The sequence below is a fragment of the Palaemon carinicauda genome, chromosome 9, assembly GCF_036898095.1.
Source record: "Palaemon carinicauda isolate YSFRI2023 chromosome 9, ASM3689809v2, whole genome shotgun sequence".
NCBI lineage: Eukaryota > Metazoa > Arthropoda > Malacostraca > Decapoda > Palaemonidae > Palaemon > Palaemon carinicauda.
Window position 1 is genome coordinate 149,145,779 of NC_090733.1, and position 10,000 is coordinate 149,155,778.

General features: G+C 34.5%; 1 protein-coding gene across 4 annotated transcripts in view; it reads right to left on the minus strand.

Moving 5' to 3' along the window:
* Nucleotides 1-10,000, minus strand: part of LOC137647265 (uncharacterized) — a 482,594-nt gene that overhangs the window by 143,501 nt on the left and 329,093 nt on the right. The window contains exon 1 of one of the 4 annotated variants that reach the window (XM_068380660.1): nt 5,551-5,681. The exons of the other annotated variants lie outside the window; for them this stretch is intronic. The gene's annotated coding sequence lies outside the window, so the exon portion shown is untranslated. Of the gene's footprint in view, nt 1-5,550; nt 5,682-10,000 lie in introns of those variants that run through there. 4 annotated transcript variants of the gene reach the window in all.

A 10,000-nucleotide genomic window follows, 5' to 3' on the forward strand; every position in this document is an offset into this window, starting at 1 on the left:
CGAAGACACTGGGAATAACAAATTGACATAATGAAGGACGGGGCTCAACATTAATCATTACACACCTCTGAACATAACACAAATCATGATATGCGAAAGCAGACCGTATACATGTATTATGTATATCTGAATAAATTTACATTTAATAATCTAGCTATGTAGGCACTTTAATACATATCTATTCACTTGCAAATAAAAAGAGCATAATTTATGAAACCATAAACCTCTCTCTCTCTCTCTCTCTCTCTCTCTCTCTCTCTCTCCTCTCTCTCTCCTCTCTCCTCTCTCCTCTCTCTCTCTCTCTCACCAAAAAAACATGATGTTCCCAGCCTTACCACACGCGGGGATAGGGAACAATTTAATGTTAGAACTCTGATTATGAATGAATCCCTTAAATCACGTCCGTAAAGGAGGATTTTTCCTTTAAATAACACGAGATTTTCGTACTCTCGTGTTAAACTAATTTTCTCAGGCTCTAAAAACCATCCAGTTCTAACATGCACCACGTAATGATAATCCCGCCCAGTAGCTAAATAATTGCAGCATCAAGCTAGATTTTTTGCGAAACGAGGAGAGTGTAACGGCCGTAGGATTACAGAGAAAAAATTGCTTGGACTTACTGTGCTTTGTTTCGGCTGCTTTTAAGGATTTAGAGAGAGAGAGAGAGAGAGAGAGAGAGAGAGAGAGAGGAGAGAGAGAGAGAGAGAGAGAGAGAGGAGAGAGAGAGAATGTTTATAACCTCGATATATTAGGCGCTAGACGCAAGTTCATGCATCTATTAACATATTTAGTAATGTCCCCTCGTTCTTTGCGTGTAGATAAAAGAATGGTTCATGTATATAACATATCATAGGAGCGTAGACACATGCTTTTACACAAGAAAAAAGGTGTTCTCTCTCTCTCTCTCTCTCTCTCTCTCTCTCCTCTCTCTCTCTCTCTCTCTCTCTCTCTCTCTCTCTCTCTCTATATATATATATATATATGTATATATGTGTGTGTGGTAGGGAGACTTTTGTCTCTTTTTTTAAAATTATCAGTACATTAAAAATTTTACTCTAACAGCATGTAACATTTTCATTTTTGTCCTCATATAATCTTACAATCATATTTACTAAAAAATAATCTCAATATATATATATATTATATATATATAATATATAATATATATATATATATATATATATATATATATATTTCATTCCTGTTAAACTGAGCGGCATTGGAACACGTATGATTACTCGGTCTCTAGTAGGGGAAGAGGGAGTGGTCATACCCTGATGAGATGGGGTACCCCGAAAGGTACATTCGGAAACCACAATGTCCCACAAATTGCCAAAACTGCTGTGTTGTAGTTAGGAAAGTAGGAGGGGCTGGGAATGGTTGAATTTGTGTGTATGCATATCTAAATATTTAGCAGTCCTTTTTGACGGGTCGCGTACACTAGTAATAGAATAAAAGTGCTATTCCACTCCTAAGCTCCTGGATGACTTACGTTCTAATATTGTCTGATTTCCTCCATAATGGTCACCCATTCCAAGAAATGAACAGACCCTGATAATAAACTGCCAAACCTAAGATTCAGAAGTTTAAAACCAAATAAAATAAACTAGAATAAATAAATGTCTGATGAAGAAAAATGAAAATTAAAGAAGTTGGATAACCAAGAGAACTGGAAAAGGAAGAAAACCGAGAAGAGGCAGCTTCTACTCCTTAATTAAAGCTGTTGTCTTGTGATTAATTCCTCCGCCTCTGCGGAAAATTATATCCCTGGTAAGCAATTAACATTCAGCGGCCGAAACAAACAATATTTTTCAATGTCCTTCTGTTTGCTAAGTGGATGATGGGGGTGAAATCGTTCTCTTATTTTATGGAGAGAGAGAGAGAGAGAGAGAGAGAGAGAGAGAGGGAGAGAGAGAGAGAGAGAGAGAGAGGAGAGAGAGAGGAGAGAGAGAGAGAGAGAGAGAGAGTAGGGGTTAGAACGAATTATGGATTTGAACTACTGCCCAAGAGTTGTGAATTGGATTTATTTGGCTTATTTCAAAAGATTTTAATTAAAGACATGGATATAATAGGAAATTTCGCAGAGAGCAGTATATTTCATGTTAGGTCATAAGAAAGACAAGATATCACAGCATTGGACTTTATTAAGAGTTGGGTGAACTTCGTAATTTCCAAGGAGGTTGGTAATACTGATAATTTAGTGGCATGTTGGTAATCTTGACCTTTTCAGATATATGGCATCGGAAATATGAAATAAGTACTTTGGTAAAATAGTGGAAATAAATCAATTGAAAAGTAAATGCTTTACCGTTCACTCCTCTCCTCTCTCTTCTCTCAAAGACAGCAGGAACTAACAGTTAAATAGACTGTGATTACGCAGATAAAAGATTGTCCAATTTAGTTAAGAAAAAAATATAAATAAAAAAAAAATCTACGAACCCAAAAAAATGTTGTTTTGCAAATATATGCGGAAGACCAGTTGCATTAAGAGAAACCAATTAGGGGTGAGGGACCAAAAGGGATGCAGATAATAATATGGCAAGATAAGGTGCAGGATGATCTGAAGACAAGAGGTGTGGGTGTTAGTGGATACTTTTGATAGAAGGCATTAAAGAGGGCGCTTCAGGCAACCGACCCCTTAACGTTGGGATAACGGTGCGAAAGAAGAAGATGAAGTTTCATTGAGATAAGAAGTTAAGGGAAGTAATTGTGAAGTCGTTAGGAAGTGATTTGAAACTTCTGAGAAAGGTGGCGAGAACTTATGAAAGAATGCCTCAAATGTTTGAGGACCTAGAGAGGCCAAGAAAGTCAGGAACAGTGCGAAGATGGAGAAAACAATTGTCAAATTAATCAAAGTATGGGAGAGAATGAAGTTAATTACATAGCAATCAATGATAATTAATAATTCGTTTATCAAATTCGCAAAATTGAGTATTTAAAAGTAACGAGACAGTGACTAACGCGAGTGGACGTTTACAGAGTGACCGAAAGCACCACCTATAAAAAAAAATTGATTCACAGAGTGAACCTGACAGTGTCTGAGAAGCGCTGAAAGGGTCCGTGGGAATTAAGGAAGGAATGAAATGGGACTTTGGGAGTTTAGGAACACATCCGAAGGGGGAACCAAGGAAGATTGTGGAAGAAGACTAGGAATTGAGGACGAGGTAGCCTTAAAGAGGACAAGAAAGGTGGGGATAGTGGTCTAAGGGAATTGTGGAAGGGTTGAGGGGTGTCCCTGGGAATTGATAAAGTACATAGAAAGGGACCTTTGTAGTTGAGGAAGGACACAGAATAGGGTCCCTGAGAGTTAGGGAAAACAACGTAGAATGTATCCCTAGTAGATGAAAAACGTTCCTAGAAGTTGAAGAAGGGGGCAAGAAGGGGCCCCAGTGAGTCGCAAAAGGGGATCCCTTAGAGGTGGGGAAGGCTGATGAAGGCCGGAAGGAAGGAAGGGCTGGCCGCAGGACTTGTTATCCCCAATGAAGGACCTTGATTGGAAAGTCGACCTCCCAAAAAGGTGACAGCATCCACGACGGATAAGAGACGGGGAGGGTGCCATCAAATCCCGTGGAAAGTGACAGGGTCGAGTGACGACAAGTTAGTTAGAGGGAAGTAGAGGGAAGACAAAGCGAGGGATAAAAGGGGAAAGGGGAATTGACGGGTAAGTGATGGGAAGGACGAGGGGAAAATCTATTGGATGGAACGCTGGCTATTCCTCTTGTGTAACGATTGGTTTGCTTTTTTTTTTTTTTTTTTTTTTTTTAAGTGGGATGTACAGCCACAAGAGCTGCTAGGCCGCAATTAATGGTCAACGATTACAGTAGCTTTTTGCCTTAGACCTATACTCTTTATTCCCCTTCTATTCTTTATTTATCATTATTTTGCTTCGTTCATTCCTTATTCTTACTCTTTCTTATGATTTACTTTATTCTATAGCTCGGAAATTAAGCCAAGTTTAATAGCAGCTTTTCGTCTAAGGCTTATAATCTTTATTCCCATTCTATACTTCATTTTTTATAATTTTGCTTAATTCATTCCTTATTCTTACTCTTTCTTTTGATTTACTTTATCTTTTAGCTCGAAAATTAAGCAGGGTTTTATAGTAACTTTGTGTCTAAGGCCTATACTCATTATTTCCTTTTTATTCTTTACTTATGATCTTACTTCGTTTTATTCCTTATTCTTACTCCTTCTTATGATTTACTTTATTCTTTAGCTCGGAAACGAGTTTGTTTCATAGCTTTCATAGCTTAGTTTACGATATCTTAGATCGGAACTATTCTTATTTTACTCCAAATCATAATCGACAGAGCTCTTTAGAAATTCTCTTCTTCCTTGAAGCAAGTTATCAAAGAATTTCCACAAAAAAAAAAAAAAAAAAAAAAAAAAAAAAAAAAAAAAAAAAAAACATCTTATGTTTCAACCTGAAACTTTCTTGTTTCAAAATTTCTGTAGAATATCCTTGAGTATAAGATACATATTTCAGTAAGCAAGTACACAAAACGACCAGGAAAGTTAAGATGTCATTGAAGCTATTATAACTATCTTAGCTTACAAAGGATAGATGTAAATGAAATAAGTACACAGTATAGCTTTGTCCGTACACAGATTTTAGAAATAGCGAAATTCAACTCCGACAAGCTACTCTAGGACCAAGAGACCACATTGGCATGATGTCCACTTCGTCTAAAACATCAACAAGAACAATTTTCAAAGGGCAAAATGTTAAACATGAAATTGAAAATTCAGGTAAGAAATACTATAAATCTAAATAAAATATATGAAAACATGTGCAATTCAATGACGGTAAACAAGAAGCTATTAAACTGAAGATAAAATCAGATGCTAGATGAAAATAATAAAAGAATAAATGAAAAAAGTTCTAGCTATTTATGTATGTATATATATATATATATATATATATATATATATATATCTATGTATGTATATATATATATATTATATATATATATATATATATATATATATATGCGTATATATATGCATATATATAAATATATATACATATATATAAACATATATATATATATAATAAATATATATATATATATATATATATATATATATATATATATAGTATATACAGCACACACACACACACACACACACACACACACATATATATATATATATATTATATATATATATATATATATATATATAGCAAAACGCATAAAAAGTGTTAAATAAAGTGGAAACTGATTACATTGACTCTTGCTGCTTCATTATATATGTATGTTTCTATGCATATATCAATGTCAAAGCCTCTTTTTCAGCGGAAATTAAAAGGATTGACGGGAAATTAAATTATTTTGTTAATTTGGTAAAATATGGTGAAAATATTACATAAAAAAAAAAATTTCCTCTGAAATAAATACATGGAAGACTTCATGTTTAAAAAGAAAATTAACTTCTATTTAACATCTGATCCATGCAGAATAATAACAGATTTTCCACGGAATTAAATCCCAATAATTTCAGTAATGGTTACAACAGTCAAAACACTAAAATGCAATTCTCACAACTCACATGGATTCCCTCTGCGATGGAAATTGGGTTGAGGGTTACCTGTAATTAGAAAAAAAAGAAGAATGAGTACCTCACGGAGTGCAGGTGAATCTGGTATGTTCTTCATAATGAATAACCAAACAAAATGTATTATTGAAGACCAAATAAATTTCCTCTGATGAGACTATCCGAGGTAAGTAATTAAGGTATTATCATCCTAATTGTTTACCTGTTATATCAATAATTATGGCAATATTTGATTGTTATTATTCATTTGTACTTACAATTGAGAAAATTGATTATGTTGATCATCATTCTCTTATCTAAGATTTGGTTATAGTTAAACCAGGCGTGCATTATCCTTAGATATTATGTACTTCACTTCACACGGAAATACATATTATAGGCTACGTAAGCACATTGCTTCTTAAGTAGAGTGTGTGTGTGTGTGTTTGAGAGTAGATGTATGCATGTGTATATATATATATATATATATATATATATATATATATATATAATATATATATATATACCCAAACACACACATACACACCTAGTATGAAAAGCAGGATGCTATAAGCCCATGGGCTCCGGTATGTAAAAATAGCCCGGTGAGGAAAGGAAATGACCCAAGACAGTAGAAGACCATGGTACCCATGACTAGAGAAAAATGGTTTGAGTTTGGATTACATTTATTGATTACAAAAGACAAACTGAAAACCTTTGATAAAATGCAAGTGAAAAATAACAAATAGCTTAATCATAACGATTTTTTTAGAAACAAAAAAATTGTATAAAACTAGTATTAAAATAGATATTTCTAAAAAGAAATAATGAATGAAACAGGAAGTGCCTAAAATGTTTGGCCCGTTTGATGGCTACGCTGGTTGTTGGATCATTAACATTTGAAAGGAAAAAGATTTTCCATTTTCCTGTCGGAGTGATGCAATGACAATTAGTTTAATTAAATTACACGAGGTAAAGTAGGCGTATCGGGTCATTTCTGTCTGTGACTCCAGTCATTACCTATAAAATGTATTTGATTTGTCCTTTTAATTACGTTGTGGATACTAACCTTTCATATAAACACAAAGACAAATGTATATATATATATATATATATATATATATATATATATATATATATATATATGTGTGTGTGTGTGTGTGTGTATGTATGTGTGTGTTTATTCTCTCCTAAGCCTTTTGACGCAAAGGGCATCGATATATATATATACATATAAATATATATATAAATATATAAATATATATATATATAAATATATAAATATATATATATTATATATATACATATATATATTATATATATATATATTTATATATATATATAAATATATATATATATATATATATACATATATATACATACATATATATATATATATATATATATATATATAATATATATATATATATATATATATATGAAGTTACCCATCCACACCTGAGTGGACTGGTGGCTATTAGGCCACAGGTGGCACACGGCCCTATCAAACGTAATAATTGCTGTACCACTAAGTGATCACGTTTGATTCAAAGAGAAGGATTATGTCTAACTCGGTTGACCTCAACAATGAAGTGTGTACCAGGCGGTTAATCAAATGTAGAGGGTCGCAGTCTAACTGAAAGAGGGTATAGGGATAGCAACCTTAGCCTTAATATTATTAATACTAGCCATGCTACAACCCTAGCTGGAAAAGAAGGATGCTAAAAGCCCAAGGGCAACAGTGAGGAAAGGAAATAAAAGAAATAAATAAACTAAATAAACTACAAGTGAAGTAATGGACAATTAAAATAAAATACATTGAGAATAGTAACAATATCAAAATATATATTTCATATATAAACAATAAAAACTTCAAAAGAAAAAAAAGAAAAAAAACAGGAAGTTAAAAACCTTAACATAATCTGCCTTAAGATTAAATGAGATACTACCGCTAGAGAGTTATGAGGTCCTTTGACTGACCAGGCAGTATTACATGGGTCCTTCTCTCTGGTTAGGGCTCACTTTCCCTTTGCCTACACATACACTGAATAGTGTTGCCTATTCTTTACAGATTCTCCTCTGTCCTCATACACCTGACAACACTGATATTACCAAACAATTCTTCTTCATCCAAGGGGTTACTGTACTGTAATTGTTCAGTGGTCACTTTCCTCTTGTTAAGGGTAGAAGAGACTCTTTAGCTATGGTAAGCAGCTCTTCTAGGAGAAGGATACTCCAAAATCAAATCATTGTTCTCTAGTCTTGGGTAGTGCCATAGCCTCTGTACCATGGTCTTCCACTTCCTTGGGTTAGTTCTCTTGCTTGAGGGTACACTCGGGCACGTTGTTCTGTCTTGTTTTGTTCACGTTTTTATAGTTTATATAGGAGATATTTATTTTAATGTTGTTACTCTTCTTGAAAATTTTATTTTTCCTTGTTTCCTTTCCTGACTGGGCTATTTTCCTTGTTGGAGCCCCTGGGCTTATAGCATACTGCTTTTCCAACTAGGGTTGTAGCTTAGCAAGTAATAATAATAATAATAATAATAATAATAATAATAATAAAAATAATAATAGTTAATTAATTCTTACATACATAAGCAAACATACTCCTAAGTATATGTGTATGCATTCATCTCTACTCATTTGATCTGTGCACGGCGAGAGAGAGAGAGAGAGAGAGAGAGAGAGAGAGAGAGAGAGAGAGAGAGAGAGAGAGAGAGAGAGAGACTGCTGGAGGGTGGAGGTAGAGTTATTAGGGAGGCAGGTCTCCCCAAAACACAATCACTTTACTAAACAAACTGTCAGTCATACGAGTTATTATAAAACCCTTTGCCATTGTGCAATGGGAATCCTATACTGAGCTGGAATCTGGAATCCATCAATACCCGTGTTTGTGCAAGAGCCGGAATAGAAAAAAAAATAAAGAAAAAGAGTTCTGGTAGGCCTTCGCCATCATGAAAAGATGTTCTTAGAATTTGCCTTTGTCAACGACACTGTGTCAATAGTTCCCTTATGAAAAGAAGTCACTTTAAGTAATTCATTTTTGGCAATGAGCTCGCAGATGTTGCCCAAAGCTAATTGGTTGTTTACATGGGAGTATTGCCTTTGATGCCACAGCCGGAAACAGCGAGATGGACTTGTTTACCACTCGACGTCGACGGACGATCTAAAATAACTGATTGTATACGATCGACGCCGTCGAATGCTGATAGGTCATAGGCCAGTGGCGTCTCTGGATGTCTGACTTGCGGGATGGGGAGGGGGTGCTAGGTGTGGGGGAGGGGTATGGGAGGGGTAGGGTGCAAGGGGGTGCGAAGGGGGAAAGGGGTGAGAGAATTTTTTGGTGGCGGAGGCAATATTCATCACATTCATTTATGATGGGTTGTGATGAAATCATAATGCAAGGACTGTGGAGTGACCGATGCTTTTTTTCAAATTGATTCTTTTTTTTTTATATTTGATTGGGAGAAAATAGAGTTATTCTGGGACAGGTGAATTGATGTGCTACGCCGAATGTTAAATGTCCAGCCTATTTCGTGGAATGTTCTTTGTTCTTTTCATTTGCAAGAATGTGTTGCATGCATTGTTCATTGTGAACTAAATCAGTGAACCGTTATTTATATTATACGATATAATGTTTAAACGTTATTTTTCTTAGCAATAAGTGACTTAATTTTATGGAGAGTTCCCCTGATTATTATCTCCGCCAAGGACGTTATGCGATCGAGTCGGTTTATTTATTTGTCTGTCTGTATGTCTGTGAACAAGTTAACGTCAAAATTACTCGACGGATTTTGACGAAATTTTCAACACAGATATATCTTAGGTCATGGACGACCCCATTAAATTTTGGACATGATCTGGATCCGGATTCTAGATCCGGATTTGCATCTTCTGCCATTTTAAAGATAGTGTCAAAACTACTCGACGGATTTTGACGAAATTTCCACCAGATAGATCTTAGGACATGGACGACTCCATTAACCTTTGGCGGATGTCAGAAATCTCTGATTGCATTTGTTCTTAATTTCTTTTAGATCTGAATTCATCCTTAATTTTTTGTTTAAAGCAAAGCTCTATAAGACGCAAAAATGTAAAGCAGATGGACAGGAGGGACCTACCGCCTCTTAAAGAGAGTATGATTATAGGTTGGGAAAGAGAAGTACGAAGAGAATTCCAAAGCCTGGTAGTAGAAGGGAAGAAAGAAACATTGAATACAACCCGACGAAGGAAATAGTAAGATGAATTGATTAAATTCTTGATTGGTGCCGTTACTAGATAAAAAGCCATTGATACTAACCGCCTATGATCACTTCGGAATACCCAGAGTAAAACATACAAAAATACAAGCGTGCATATATATATATATATATATATATATATATATATATATATATATATATATATGCATAAATACACACACATACTGTATATATATATATATATAATATATATATATGCAT